This window comes from Lepisosteus platostomus, chromosome 10 (assembly GCF_059453375.1).
Source record: "Lepisosteus platostomus isolate fLepPlt1 chromosome 10, fLepPlt1.hap1, whole genome shotgun sequence".
NCBI lineage: Eukaryota > Metazoa > Chordata > Actinopteri > Semionotiformes > Lepisosteidae > Lepisosteus > Lepisosteus platostomus.
Window position 1 is genome coordinate 15,234,089 of NC_142620.1, and position 16,065 is coordinate 15,250,153.

Below are 16,065 nucleotides of genomic sequence, written 5' to 3' on the forward strand. Positions count from 1 at the left end.
AAAATCATTCTCATTTCCAAAGGGCCCTAGCAACACTGACAAGGCAACAAGCGCAGAGAAGACAAAAATAGCAGTGATACCCAGCAGTATAATTAACAGAGTGGCTGAAAAACAGCCTGCACCATGTAATTCAGAGGGTTTGAGAAGCAAAGGCTGGTGAGGTGCCAAAGATCAGGCTTTTCAAGAAGCTGCTATCAAATCCATTTAAGACTGCAGTAATTCGCAATCAAAACAAAGCAAAGCATTCTTTTTAAAAACATTCTTCACTGCAAGATTGCACAGCTATCAGTGCCAAAACATAACTGAAAGTAACCTGGAGTGTCTTGAAGTAGCTGGCTTTTCATCATGTACATCATGACCATTATGCTGTGCCACATATCAGCTGAACAAATACTGCTAACAACCTATTGCACACTGAAAGCCACGTTTGAACCAAGCTATTTTTCTGCACTGTTACATAACGTTATCAGTCGCTTTCCCTAAAAAAATTTCAAGTAATTTATTTTATTAATAAATAAGCATACACTAGTCTTTATGCAAACAGGTCAAACAAAGAAAAGCTATTTCCATCTTAGCTCTGCCGCAAGCACAAGTCAATTCTGATTTATCCTCTGACAGTTAGTATTGAGCCTCTGCCAACAATCATTCATTTTACTTATCTTAGCTAAAACTCAAACCTTCAACAAAGCAGCATAAACAGCCCACAAACTAATATATTCATTATAAGTAAGGGGGACTAAAAGGTAAAAACCTTCATTGTTTTTCAAAACATCTTTTCACTGGAAGAAAAAAATTTGAGGAAATATCCGTGTTCCTCTATTTCCAAATTCATGTGGCTCTGTAGTGCATTTAAATATAGAAGTAAAAAAAAAGATCTTCCATAAATTAAAGGTCTTTATGCACCAACCTTAACTTCAGAACAGCTGGACCTGCTCCTCTTTCAAATAAACGTGGGAGAAATAGAGGTGGGTTACCGAACAAGAAAAAACTCAAACCCTTCAGCGGCAAATGAAGCACATCACATCTGGAAAATGTCCCCTTCTCCATTCTTCCACTAACTCTGCCTCTCCCTGGAAAGATGTACGCTATGAATGGAGGTGCAAAGAGCCAGGACAAACACTCACCCTGTTCCTTTCCCCTTCAGTTTTCCCTGGGCCTTGCTTCCTGAGATCTCAAACTCGAGAGTCTGGAAAAGGCTGGGCTTCCAACTTGTTGTCAGAGTTTCCTCAGGAATCTTACCGAGACACCAGCGCTCAATGAAGCCAGGCAGTTACCAGCCCGTGAGTCATCCTGAGCTGTGTAAACACAGCTGAACAACGGGAAACAGCTCGGTCTCTTATGCCATCCTCCTCCAGCAGGCTTTGCACTGTTCAGCCTGGGAGCCAGTCTTCTGGGCATTTCACCTGAGTATGCAGAAATCACACTTCTTGTACTATCCCACACAGGGTTACTCCTTGTCATTTGCTTTAACTAGGGAAAAGCAGCAGTTAGTTCCAAGAAAAGAGCTTTTAGTAATAGGAATTGAGAACTGCCAAAGTTTCAAGACAACAATCTCATTGAAAAAAACATTATTTAAGGGGTCAGAAATGGTTAGCCCACTTTGTTGACCTAAGGCCTTGAGTGGCCTTAACCAGCTCGGCATGACCCAATTACGAATTTTTATAAAGCAGCATAACAGTAACAGAAAGACATTTTCTCTCTAACATACGATGCAGCAGTGAAAACAGACCTTAGATACGTATTCAGATAAAACACCACATAAGCAAAACGTTTAATTTGATTAAAAGTAGTAGCTCCGACTCTGAAGTTATCAGGACCCAATAGTAGCAAATATTAAGAATGTTGTATCTGAAAAAAAGAATACCTGAACCAGAATTTAAACTCCTAGTAAGTTTTAAGCAGAAAATTAAATTTGAAGGGGACTGGTACTGGTGAAAACACAGGCTGATCTGGCAGTATCTGTGTCAAATCCCATTTAAGTATTCCGAGGTAACAGCGGCTGATGGACACAGATAAAATCATTTAAAAAACAACAGAACATGTAAATAGTTATTTTACTTCTGTAAATGTTTTCTCTAACACATACTCAACTAAACCACTGTGGTCATTAAATTACATCTATTTAGGAAATTCAATTGACTTCACACCTTTACAGAAATGTCACAACACATAAGCACCGATATCACCTAGTTTCAACATTCCTTTCTGACTGCGGACAAAGTTGAAAATATTGTATCATTAGTTCTGTGGGAAGAATACTTCTGCTAGACTGACAGATGTTACAACAATGCCTTATTTGTACATTCGAATTGGGTACCTAGCAGAACAATGCATACACGTCCACTGGGTGGAGCCATGACTAATTTTTTCTTCCACACAACCACTCATGACCAACCCGTAAGGTCATCATGCTAATCCTTCTTCTACCGGGAATATGAGCTGTCATGAGTGCTCTGAGCAAGCCCTATTCCTCAATTTGTGCATCTTCAATTACATAACATTTCAAAACCTTGCCTTTTCCAAACTGTGCTGCTTGAAAAGTCAGAAGTCAGAAGAGTAGTTCTGCTGTGGAAAGTTAGTAGGAAGAGTTGCCTAAGACATCCAAAAGAGCCAGCGAACAGCACGTGGGGGTTCAAAACTATAAAAACAGTAACTGCTGTCATCTGATAACAAGTGTGAATGCCCATTGTGACCAGACACAAGAGCAAAGAAATCCTTCCTGTTTACATAAGAGCCAAAGGGAAACATCTTCTTACAAACAGCATAATTTCGCAAGCTTGACTTAAAATTGTTTTGAGAAATACAGTATAGGAACACACAACTATGGTGCTTAACTGATTCTCTGTGCTGTAACAAATCTTTTTTTAATGTGTAAAAGATCTATTAGATTAGATCTATACTTTAAAATCATAATATACAGTATATGAACTACAGGATCAGGTTTTTTATTAATAAAACAAAACAAAATGATATTGCATCCCCAGAAAAGGCAATTCTAAATAGCTGGCAGCAACCAAAATTGAGCACAGCGATGCAGGACAAAGCCTCAGACTGAAATGAAATCATTTTTCACTCCGTGCCATAAGTGATAGATGATAGCTTCTCCTGTGCAATAAGAGGCACTTACTTTCTCATGTGAGCCAGTGTGAAAAGCTAGTGCAGTGGTCTGACATGCATTTAGGAAGATGGCTTTAAAGGGAGCCAACCCACTCCAGAAATAGGCTTTGCAGAGCACCAGACAAGTTTCACAAAGTACTGTGAGGTTACAGTACATCGAGCAACTCTTAACTATGGGTAAAAAAAAACTAAGAAAGTCAAATGTTAAAAAGAAGCCTGAGAAAAATCAAATCTAAAACGCAATTAAAAGAAGAGACCTAAACTGTCCACCATGCACCTGCGGGATGAAAAAAGGGAATTCTGGAATAAAGGAACTGGGGTGTTAACTCACTTAATTTATTTCACTTATTCTTTACCACATCTTACTGGAAAAGAAAATCAATTATTTTCAATGCAGGGAAACTTGCTGTTTCATTTCAAATATACCTTCTCTGGATATGTCAATCAGTGACTAGGAGAAAGTAGAAAAACTGTACCACTTGTCATCATTCAAAATGCCAATCTGTCACAATTAAAATGGGCACTCACTTAATCACTTTACTTCAATATTTACAGTATAATCGCTAAAAGCACAGTTGGTGTAATTGCTTAACCTCCCAGGTAATAACTTACCTTTTTAAAATATAAAAATAGTTAAGTCAGCTTGTTTTTAAAGCTCTGACATGACAGATGGCACTCGACAACTGGCAGGAATGAGACTTTTTTCAAAAAGTCCCACAGACCATACCGACTAACTCAGCAGCACCCCATAACATCTGAAAGGATTTTTTCTTGTCATTCCCATTCTTCTCAAAAAAGGCTGTTATCCATATGTGGATGTTCTGGATGAGATGTCAAAAGAAGACATGACTTAGTTTAATGGAAAGGGACTTTTTGTATTAATCTCTGGTCAACAATCGTCAGTCTGCGGCTTAAACATCCAACCCACCCACTCCATTCTGTATGCTCTCATACACTGACATGCACTCAGCTAGCAAGTCTTTTATTAAATCTTGAACTTCCCTCTGTTCTCAATGAGACAAGAAAATTACACGCTTCCCTAAAACAGCTGCTTGTTTGCCCTCTCTAACCATTAATCAACCTGGTGTCTCCTTCAAAACCGGGCTATGTCCTGAAATGAGTTGCAACTCAAAAGTAGCTTGCAGTGTGAGCAAGCAACTTTTCTGGAAGAAATAAGGGCATGGGCCCCTTTTTCCAAAACACACCGAACAGTAAACTGGGCTCGATACATTCAAAAACACTTCCCAAAATACAGATTAGATCAGATGTATAAACAAAAGCACACACTATTATTTAAATATCTTGAGGCTTAAGAAATTGAAAGGGAAACAGAAGATCTAAAACTATGCCTTCTCTAAGTCAATATACTCTCTTACAACTGGAAACTTCAACTGCAGGCTTTAGAAAGTCAAATTTGCCAAGAAAGGTAAATGATGAAGACGTGTATGTCATGTAGACCCACATATAAAGTATTTTAGAGCATGGTAGTTTCTTTTTAACACTACTTTCACATTTCAAGGAATTTCCATGACATAAATCAAATCATTCAAATGTAAAAAGGTTTTGAAATGGCTGATAAAAATTAACAATGTGCATTAATTAGAACATCTTGTTCTGTGTTTTTATAAGCTACCTGTCCTTTAAGACATTCATCAAGAATGGATTCATCATCCATCCATTTTTTAACCACTTTATTCAGTACTGCTGAGGGGCCAGAACCTACAGTATGCCAGCACACAACAGGCGCAAGGCTGGATCACCCTGGATGGAATGTCAATCCATCGCAGAGCACACACTCACAACTGGACCATTTTTTCTATAAGCCGATTAAACCTACCAGTATGTCTTTAGTTTGTAGGAAGGAAACTGGAGCACCTGCGGTAAATACACGCTAACACAGGGAGAACGCACACAAACCCTACTGAACCCAGAGCAGCGCGGCATCAATGCTAACAGCTGTGCCCCCATGCTGCCCCTTTTAGGATACGTTTCTTGCAAATTTCAAAGGAGAAAGACCCAAAAAAATCAGGTCATGAAGAACGGGGATGCACGTCTTCGGAATTACAGTCAGCGCAAAAGCACAGGGATTTTCTGACACTATAGATTTTAATTCTGCAATGTTCTGGACTAGACTTTTTAGAATCTGTCTGGATTCCAACGATTATGGTCTGAATCCTTGTCAGCCATATCTATCAAGGATACTCTGTGTAATTTCAGTCACAGCGTGAGACAGAGATGAGCACCGGCTAACTACCACTTGACAGAGACCAGATGATACAATTCACAAGGTAAAGGATAATTGTTTGAAATTTGCGGGGGGGGGGGGGATTTAGCATCATATAAAAACAGTCTAGAACAGTTTAATAAGTTTCAAGTGGGCAGTAAATCCCACTAAAATAAGCCTTTTAAGACCTCTTTCATAAAGAAAAATGGCTTATCACAGTGCAATGAGTTTTTTTAAGCTACTGTTTGCAATCGTAATGCAGCAAGAAAGTGAGAGGTTAAACACAACAAGCAAGATTCCCAAGGACGACAATTGCTTTGCAATGTGCTATAACAGTATACTGAAATGAGCCTGTCATGAAAACAAACCATTTTTTTCTTGTTTAATTACTGGAGACTTTTTATGGAGCTGTGTACACTTCAGTGTTTAACAAACAGCTGTTTAAACATTCAGCTGAGGCCAGACACGGCAGCTGTCTGGCTGCTGGCCAGTGGCTGCTCTTCCTCTTGCTGGGAGTGTGGGGATGCATGCAGGCCACACACCACACCAGGCCTCCCGGAAACAGAGAGGATTGTTTCCTACCAGTCAATCTCAGTGCACCAAATATCATCTGTATATAAAACAGGCACAAACTGCAGATCAGAGCATTGGGAAAGATAAAAACACTGTAAAAATCTATAAAGTCTGTTACCCTTTCTCATCCTGCATTCAAACAAGAAATGGATTAAATAAATGGGTTTGGTTACACAATTAATATTATTGATATGGGTCAACTTTTTCTGTAAAGCATCCAAATGTTCACATGTAAACTCATCATTCAAATTAAACAGTAAAAAGTAACAGTAATCATCCTGGAATGGCTAACAATATAGGACAGCACGATAGCACTAATGAACACATACAAAGGAGCACTAATATTCTAAGAGAGAGCAAGTGATCAAGCTGTCCACACACCACATTTAGCAAGAATGAGCTTCTTGAAGTTAATTTAAAATCCCCACAGACTTGGGCTCATTGTCAATGAGAATGGCTTATCGCATTTTTCTTGTTTTGGTCCCATTTAGTCATATGGAGTTTTAAAGGAGCAGAAACTTAGTAACGTACAAAGAGAAATTCTCAGCACATTTTTCTTTGATAGGTCACTCACAGCCAGTCAAGTCAAACCTCTAAGACCTCACAGGTTATAAGTCTAGAAGCGTATCAAGAAATAATAGCTGTTCCTATGGAACGTCTCCCCTAGCACTCTGTAATAAGATCTGAAAAGTAAAGGGAAAGCAAAACTGCAAGTGAGTAATATTTTTACATCAAATGAAAAATAAATTGTTACAAATTAAAAGGTGCAAAGGTCAAGAATAGCCAACAAGTGACTGGTATGGCCCACTGTGAAGGGAGAAAAAAACATGTATATTGAATGTGGTAATTTTAAAAGTCAAGAAGAATCCTGTTTGTAAAGTCAATGAAGCAATCTTTAGCAAGCCTTTTGTGTTTGGTTAATTGGCTCCCATTTCCTTTTCTCTATCTCTAGATTTGAATTGGTTAGCAAAAGGAAATATGCAGCATTCTCTATCGCCTCATTTACAGCAATATTTGTGTATTAGTAGGTCATATCTTTCACATGGTTGTTTAAAACAAAATGTACTTTCTGGCAAGAGTTCAATAAACAGAAACCAAACTGCAATAAATAAAACAAAAAACAGATGTTAAATTCATGGTTATCAATGTCCACAAATACTTTAATTCTTTGACATAAAGGTATAAAAGAGGGATTTCATAGTGCTATTGCCATTAAGTCCTTAATTTTGTGATCTCCCATTTTACAACACACAAATTAAGATCTGTTTGTCAGATCCAACACCTTGTCATGTAATATAAACATGAGTGACAAAATCAATTTCATAAGGCAATAGTCAAGAGAAAGGACAGCAAATAAAGCTCATAACAGCTTTGTTTCAACTTAGCGAGTACTGACGTTAATGCAGTGAAACTAAGCTGACAAAACTGTTTTGGCATTAACTCCTGTGTGTGTGGGCAGGAGCTTTGTCCCTAGTACAGGACCAAAACAAAAAATAATTGGGTTTTTTCATCAATGAGCAAGAAGAGGTTTCATGAATGCTCCAAAACATTTATTAGGAGTCCACTTAATATGGAGTTATCTCCCTTCATTGGTTTAATTGTAATTGAAAGATATGTATGCTTGTGCAAGACAAATTGTCAATGTCCATACCTACAGATTAAAAAAAAAACATTTACTGGATAAAGTAGTCTTGATAAAACAACCCTAAATGACCATTGGCAAAACTTTTCATGCAACAAGTGGTTTAATACAAATAATCCCACATAATTTTTTTAAAGGATTTTCTCCTTTCAAAAAAGGCAGATTAGCCTTTTCCCCTCAGGACCTTAAAAACAAGTCCATCCTCGAATGCTGTTATTATGGTACCTATTGCCTGTAATTTTCTCATGCCGATAACCTCCGACTCCATAATGCTCTCTTTTCATTTTTATTCTACAAAGCTTTAGTTGTCAAGGAAACGAACATCAATAACGCATATTTTTCATACAGTTTGAGAGGCTGTGTCAGAACATGATTTTTTCACTGAGCTGGGGAAGAATTAAAGGAATGGTAAAGCCACATTGCATAAGAGAGTTCAGGGGTACCATGGGGTACCAGTAGGTCACTCAAATCCAGAGTGATCAAAGGCAATGGTTTAAAAAGCATTCCCTGTATTCCCAATATCGCTATTGATTTATGAGTACAATTCATACAATGAATTGTGAATTCAGTTATGGATTAATGATAGACTGACAACACTAAGGACAGAAAACCATCTAGATGAATAATGGAATACTAGAAACACTATTAGATTTTAGGTTATCCAAATAAGCAAGTGTTAAGATGTTGTGTGTACACCATGCCAATGCAAAGTCACTAAATAGGGCATCAGGCCATCACATGCAGCCAGTGCCACATATACCTGCCACCGAAGAGAGTCTACCAGCTTCTGAAAATCTGCAATCTCCAGAAGGGATGTGGCACCATTCATCCATGAGAAAGCCATAAATGGCTAATGGAGATAGAAAACACCATAACAGGTGTCTTTCCAGAATATGCCATAAATGCTCATTTAGATTCAGATCTGGTGACTGAGAAGGCCATGGCATATAAATAACATCAGTGCTCACTCATCAAATCACTGGACAACCCACACCGGGCTCTGTGGATGAGGGCATTGTCACCCTGAAAGGTACAACTCCAAGAGGGAAACAAATACTGCAACATGGGTGAAGATAATCACTCAATGTTATTAAGTAGTCAATAGCATCGATCATGCCTTCTCAGATAATGACCACACCCAAAACATGCCAGCAAAAAGTGTACCACAACATTCAAGAACCACCAGAATTCTTCACTGTTGGAACCAAGCAGGAACTCAAGAGTTTTGGAGTTCTTAGCCACACTTTTGTGGAAGCACTTGATTTCAACATACATGGCGTTTCCATTTATTTGGCCACACTTTTTGGTTTGATAGTAAAGGGAAAAACACAGCAGTGAAACATTTAGCAGATACAGAAGAAACACAAGTCGAGTCAATCATAAAAAAAACAAATATTATGATATCATGGACTCTGTAGACTCACTCATAAATATTGCATTATCAACTTGCAACTCGGCAAGTTCATTGTGCATGACAGCAGTCCCTCGCCTTTCAAGAATAAAAAAGCAAGTCAAGTGAGACGAGCTACACAAAGCTGGCAGAGAGCCATCCTTGCTATACTCTGGAGTGCTACTGAAAAAGGTCACCACATCCTACTAGTGTGTGACTTCACAGGATCCTTACAGCACAGCAACAGAGTGGACTTTTTTTGTGACACCTTTTTGTTTCAATGTTGGTATCACTGAATATCTAAATTATCAAAATCTTTGTAATACAGAAAACATTAGACCAGCAAAAGTAGCCAATATGGTGATATCTTTCAGAAAAAAGTATACCTGGAGTGGAGTTGAAATCATAATGAATATTAGACACAGATCATTGTTTACATCTTTAAATTGCAAGATCTGATGCTGCATATTTCGAGGTTAATTTGCATCACAAACCTATTAAAAGCTTTCTTCTCTCTATTAAACAAATTGCTTTTCCAATGCACTTACGTGCAATTCTTTCCAAAAAAAAGCATTTTAATCAATTTATTCTCAAACAGCCAAGTAGTTTACATCAGAACCTTCCACATCCACACCTGAAACTGTCTGTTTTTCCAAAAAAGCTGCTTGCTTTTGTTTGTATAAAGCACAACTGTAAACCGAGTACTGCGTTGAATGTTTTTGTCGAGTATAGGCCCCAGGTCGAGGAAGAGAATTTAAGAGCTTCAGTGATTGCTTCAGTACCTGCTAATTTCAAAGCTGTGGGTGTCATGCGAAAGCACATTTGCTTTAGACAAAGGCCAATACACCATCATTAGGACTTCATTCTGCAGTATTGTGAGAGAGCCAAGGGTGGGCGAATTTCATCTAATCTCTGCCTTGGGGAATCAGGAGATCTGTCAGTCGACTGGGAGTCCACAGATGGCCCAGCGCGTGAAAAATCAGTTGGATGCTCAGCACATTCATACACAACCACAGACATACTCACACAGAGCTGGACTCAAGCCAAAGTTTAAAGAGTCAATCTTCTCAGTTATAAATCCTGCAGGAATTATGTCACCTTACAGCATTATTTTGATCCCAAACAAATGGGAAAAACCTGGGTTAAATAAGTCGAAGCTACTTTAAGCACGTTAGCTGCGTTGCTTGTATACACACATCTGTGTGGGCTGTTATGTACACGTATCGCTACAGCCACTAAGCTAAAAAGGACACATGAGTAGCTAATTGATCCAAAGATCGTATCCAGCCAGGTTCACAAAAACCACCAGGGTACAAGCTTCAAAAACATCACTGGATAATCTTTTTTCATATTCCCATAACCCAGTGGGTAAGAACTGCCTTCTGTTCTCAGTTTTAAATCCCCTTCCACTTGTGACCTCTGGTTCATGTTTTGGTGTTTGCGGTTAAGAAACCCACACAGTACGTTGTCGGTACTTTTGAGGATTTTGAAAACTTTTGACAGGTCCCCACGAAAGCATCTCCACTAAAGACCAAAAAGGTTTAGTTCCTTCAGCCTGTCAGTGCATGACATTCCCTTAAAACCCCAGAAGGTATCTGGTTGCTCTTAGGATGAGGATCCCAAGCTCTTAAAGGGTCTTAACATGATCAATTTTTCCAAAAATTAAATAGGATTTTCAGACATCCTAAAAGGGTGGATTCAATCATCAATCTCAAACATATACCTTAAAGTGAAATGGGTTTCAGTTTAAAAACTAACACATATTAAAGGATGCAAGTGTATTGCAGGGTACACGTACATGCATGTACTCCCACACGCACACAGAGGGCACCAGAGAAGTGCTATCAGGCCGCCACCTTCATAAAATGCGTAAAACTGGTTGCAACAGTGACACCTGTCAATAAGGCCCACTTTCAATCTTCCAGTTTTCAAAAGAAACAAAGAAACAGCCCTTTAAAGTAAAGGACTTTAAAGTCCAATTCAGATATATCTACAGCAAATCAAGTGTACAAATGTATCTACTGCAGAACAAGACTGATAGATAATGAGCCACACAGTCACAAACTCTTTTAAAAGCTTGGGTGGAAAAAACAGCCCAGTGTAAGCCTTTAGCAGCAGCCACAGGTTTCATCATTTTCTCACTAACTGCCCCTTAGACCTGTAATGATTCAGACGCATCACCTTCCCTGCCACAGCCTTTATTAACAAAGAAGAACTACTGTATTTCCATCGATCAGCCATTGTTCAGCGATTTTGCACAACGGCTCTTTTGTTTGAGCAAACTTTTGAAAGTTCAGATCAGCTGTGGATGCATTAATGTGAACACCCCCGCCCCCCTCCTGCCACCTCCTCACCCTCCTTTGTAAAGTTGAGCTCTCAACTTTAATTTGATGGTATGAGTGTTAATTAAAATGATGAGATGAAAGAAGGGACAATGGCAGTCCAAAGCATAAATTCAACTAGTGCAAATAAAGCTGCAAGGTTTTTTTGGGGGGGAACACTGCGTGTGTCCAATTACATAGTAAAGAATTTATGTAAAAAAACAGACATTCTGCAGTTCAGCATTTTCACTGACAAACTGCAAATATTCAGTGTCTGCTGCTGTCTGAAGATTGTTTTATACCAAGACATTTAGAATCCCTAATAAGCGAGTGATTTGAAAAAAAAGCAGTAAACGGACTTTATATATATTTTCACAAAGAAGAACATAGGGTTTGTGAATGGAGAAAATGGAAAATCAAGCACATTTCACCACTAGAAGCAATTCCTTGCAAAACACCCACTCACAGCCAGACGGTTTTTATTACGGTATTAAATATGTACAACATTATTCCAAACTCCTGCATAAATACGCCATGAGATTATTTTCCGATTATTCCTGCCAAAAAACAACTCTTATGTAACAATTATGGCAAAAAAAAACACTTCATGTACATGTTTGTGGTGCTAAATGTTTTATTAAATCAGCTTCTCATACTGTGGAGAACAAAATGTATCCCAGGAGATTAACACTAACAGTATGGAAGGGAACATTTTTTTTTCTCTGTAGACTGGAGAAAACCTGCTAACCATGTCATACGGTCTGGTTCGAACACTGCTTGAAGCACAAGACTACACTGAAATAGGTACTGGTAAAACAAAAGAAAGCAAAGTATCTCTTCAAAGAATGGGAGAGAGAGAACATAACCAATCCAAAGACTCAAGATTTAGATATGATGTCGATATACACATGCTAACTAAGGTGCAGTGGAAAAAATATCAAATGTGGCAGGCACAAATGTTCATTTGAATGAACACTATTTCATTTAAAGACGCGACGGAGAATCTGTGTGAAAATGCATCGTAAGCTCTGCAATACCATGTTTAGAAACACCAGTTTCTGAGAGACGGATCTCTAAGGACATATTCCTCAACAATCCTGCTGTACCAGCTGGCTTCAATACTATACTTCATGTGTCAATCCCAGATTAAAAACAAGACACTGGGCTGAGTAAATGCAAATTTTTGTTTCTGCAGTCTTCACTTTCCGTGCACAGATTATATTTGCATTGTAATCCTTTGGCATGATCATAAATCACACAATTTCAAATTACAAGATTTTGTGGATTAAATATTGTACTGGGTTAAATATTACACCTTTCGTGCAAAGCATAAAGGAAACATACAGGAAAAACTGGTTTATAGCAGTAACAAATTATAATCAGATTTACTGTGAATTACTACAACCTTCATAAATTCTTTTTTTTTAATATTAGAATTAGAATATGTATCATCTACTTACCACATGTTTTTAACCATTTGAAAATTCAGATGAGGTTCTGGATAGTAGGACAAACTACAGATCTGTGTGCATAACACGAGAACCGAAGCACATGAATGCCATTTTTTATTACACCAGTCATTTTCACAAACTGGAAATGCAAGTCTACAATTTGCAGAGCCTTCACACAAACCTAAGTAAAACAATTTCCTTGTGCAAAGTGAAATAATTATATGAAATAAATGACAATCCTCAGTCAAATTAAATAAATTAGAGACTTTGCAACTACTGTGTTACTATCTCTTGTATTGAAATGCACCAATCACCCAGGAGATGCATCTCTATAAGTAGAACAAAACCTCTGTACTTATGGACAGACCTGGTCAGAATTATCCAGTTTAAACAAAGCTAGTCTGAAACTTGCTTAGGTTTTGAATTCCTCTCCTTCGTGCTTAACAGTTAATCCTCTGAAATTTCAAGTTACTAAAAATATTAATGTTTGGTACACACAGATTAACAAAGCAGATTATAAATATCATCATAGTCAATGCAAAACTATGTATAGACTAAATTAATATCAATGATGTGGGCACAAAAAAAAATAAAAGAAAGGAAAATAGTTAAAAATAGTTTGGTGATGAGAGTTTCCTATCCTTTTAGTCTCAAGTCACAATAAAAGCAGGGTACATTCGAGTTCCAATGTGCATCAAGGAACAAAGCAGAGAGCCTTGCAGCAGAAGAGAAACATCCCGAGGTCCAGAAACATGGTGAGTCAGTGAATTTCTGACAGGACTGAAGGCATGTGGACTTAGCCTGCAGGTAGCGGACAAAAAAAATGCAAACTTGAGTAAATGAAGGGCACCAAGTACATGGAAAATAAGGACAACCACACAGGAAAGACATCAGTAAAGGGCAACGGCAGGTGGAAATGCATACTGCATTGTTTCATGAGCATGGTACTGATGCTATCCATACATCATGGACTTCTCAATCATCCAATTTGAACCCAATCAAGCACTCATGGGTTAGAAGTGGGTATATTCTGAAGCAATGCCTTATCCACCTCCACCAACCAGGCTTGGGCTGATCATGTTTGCAGTACAAGAAAGGTACTGCACCCCTCCTTCTGATAGTGGTTGAAATGCCCAATTAATTGACATTGATGTTTTCAGGTTTTTTGTCCACTTCCTGTACGGCGGTTATGTTTTTCAAATGATTTAAGTGCGGTCTGAAAACCATACCTCTATCCTAAATACAGCGCACTGCAGTCTTGGTGGTATCTGCCAGTATTCGGTCAGTTGTGTAACTCACAGGAAGGTTCAAGCCTCAATCCAGGCTCATCTTTGCTCTTTTATCCTTTCTGATGGATCTGAAAGAAAAGGAGGAACCAATAAAAATTTAACAGGAGCAAAGTCTGAGGTAACTAAATTAATAAATCAGGGATCTCCATACAGACTATAAAAGCCATCACTGACAGAACTTTGTTCTCCATCCGGAATTAACTTGCGTTGACTGGAATATACTTGCTAGGTATTTAATGTGTGCCAAGAACTACAGTAAATAGCGTATGCTGCTCATGTAGAAAAGTACCAAATACAACTATTTCCACTTCCAATTTTCTGTGGTTAAAAAAACACATTTAAAATGACTGACTAGGCATTTACTATATTACTCTTAATGTGCGTTTGGGCATCTATATTTTAACCAGATTTTGAACATATTAATACTCCTTTTTTCATGCATTTCAAGAAAATCCAGATCAGAAATTTGCTTTTAAAAATCTTTTTTTTTAATTATATAGGCACATACAACTGAACCGTATTACTGCAACATTTATGAAGGCTGCCAAAGACCAGGTCAAGCTCATTCACTATATATAGTATCTTATAATGTCTTCAGAAGGTTTCAGCAAACATGTCCTGTCATTTGAAATTACAAGAAAACTTTCATTAACTAAGTGGTGTTGAACTAACAAGAGGAGCTACAAGATATAAAACCTTCATGTAGAGTTCTGCAATGAGGGTTATGCATCACTCCTGTCCACTCCACTGAAAAAGATTTATGTAGCAAGGAACTTCCAAAATAGAAATACAATTCTCACACAGTTGAGGCAAGCAAAAACACGCAAAAGCATGTCAAATCTGGGCACAACTTCAGCACAACCTTCAGTGGCATGTAATGATGAAAAACCTATGAGGTTTAAGGTCAAAATGTGTATTGTTACATGAGAACGGAAAATCATTTTCTAGCAGCTTATATCATAAGAATGAGTAGGAATGTACTATTTTGAAAGGCAGTATCAATGCCCACAAGTACATTAAGACAAATACAAAAGAAACCACAACTTGAAACACCAAAAGAGACAAAAAATATTAAATATTTCAAAATGCAATGAAACAATGATAACATTACATGTAGTATCAACTAGCTAATATATAAATGAAGAAACTCTGGATGAATGGTCAAGTCTCAAGAAATTGTCCTTTCAGGATACTCAGGAAGAGAGTCCTCTCAGGAAAGTGTTTTTTGATCTTTATTACTTCTGTACTACACATACATTTGATTTTGATCTTTCCCCATAAGATTACTATTAAATTTAAAATCAATTTTCTGAATGAGTCCTGAAGGAACCCTGTGGTATCGTACACATTTTAAGTGCTTGTTTAAAATGTCATCAAAACACATCACCCTTCTTAAGCATATTTGTTCCAAATATTTGAAGAAACTAAAGCAGGAAATAAGAGCCATATAAACTTGTTAATTGCATGATTCATTGCATGACATTTTCTACAACATGAATAAAAAGGTTCTTCTATCATAAATCTGTAGCTTTGTAAACACAGGAACACCAATGTTCAAAAATTGTCTACTTGAATTACTGACCACAATAATATAAAGAAAAGAGATCAAGAGGCCACATGTACACTCTACTCCACACTAAAAAGATTCAGTTGTCTTTAGTCTGTCGAAGTACAACATTCCTGCAGGCAGGAATTAGATTGCTCCTCTTTATACTTCCTATAAATCAGCAACAATTTTTCTTGAAGCATAGTGACCAAAACTGGACGCAAACTTAAATGCACTATATAATTCTCAATGGCTTCCCTTGATTTAAATTCATACTGCTCATTCATACTTTATCATTTCTCTATACTGTCTCGTAAAAGAAAGTGGTGACGAGTCACAAAACTCCCCTATTTCTGCAGTGTTGGATCATTTGGTTAATTAAATAATAGAAATACATATCCTTGTGTTATACATTCGTAACATGAAGATTTCGTTCCATTTTTTGGACCAAACTTAAGAGACTTGCAGACGTTTTCTCTGCAGCATATGGAGAAATGTCGAAGAGAGCAGGG

General features: G+C 37.7%; 1 protein-coding gene across 5 annotated transcripts in view; it reads right to left on the reverse strand.

Annotated features, from left to right (window-relative positions):
- sipa1l1 (signal-induced proliferation-associated 1 like 1) overlaps window positions 1-16,065 on the reverse strand; it is a 124,699-nt gene that overhangs the window by 68,611 nt on the left and 40,023 nt on the right. For 4 of the 5 annotated variants that reach the window (XM_088648384.1, XM_088648379.1, XM_088648382.1 and 1 more), the window contains exon 2: window positions 13,948-14,075. The gene's annotated coding sequence lies outside the window, so the exon portion shown is untranslated. Of the gene's footprint in view, window positions 1-1,124; window positions 1,404-13,947; window positions 14,076-16,065 lie in introns of all 5 variants that reach the window. The other variant, XM_088648380.1, reaches the window with a different exon arrangement.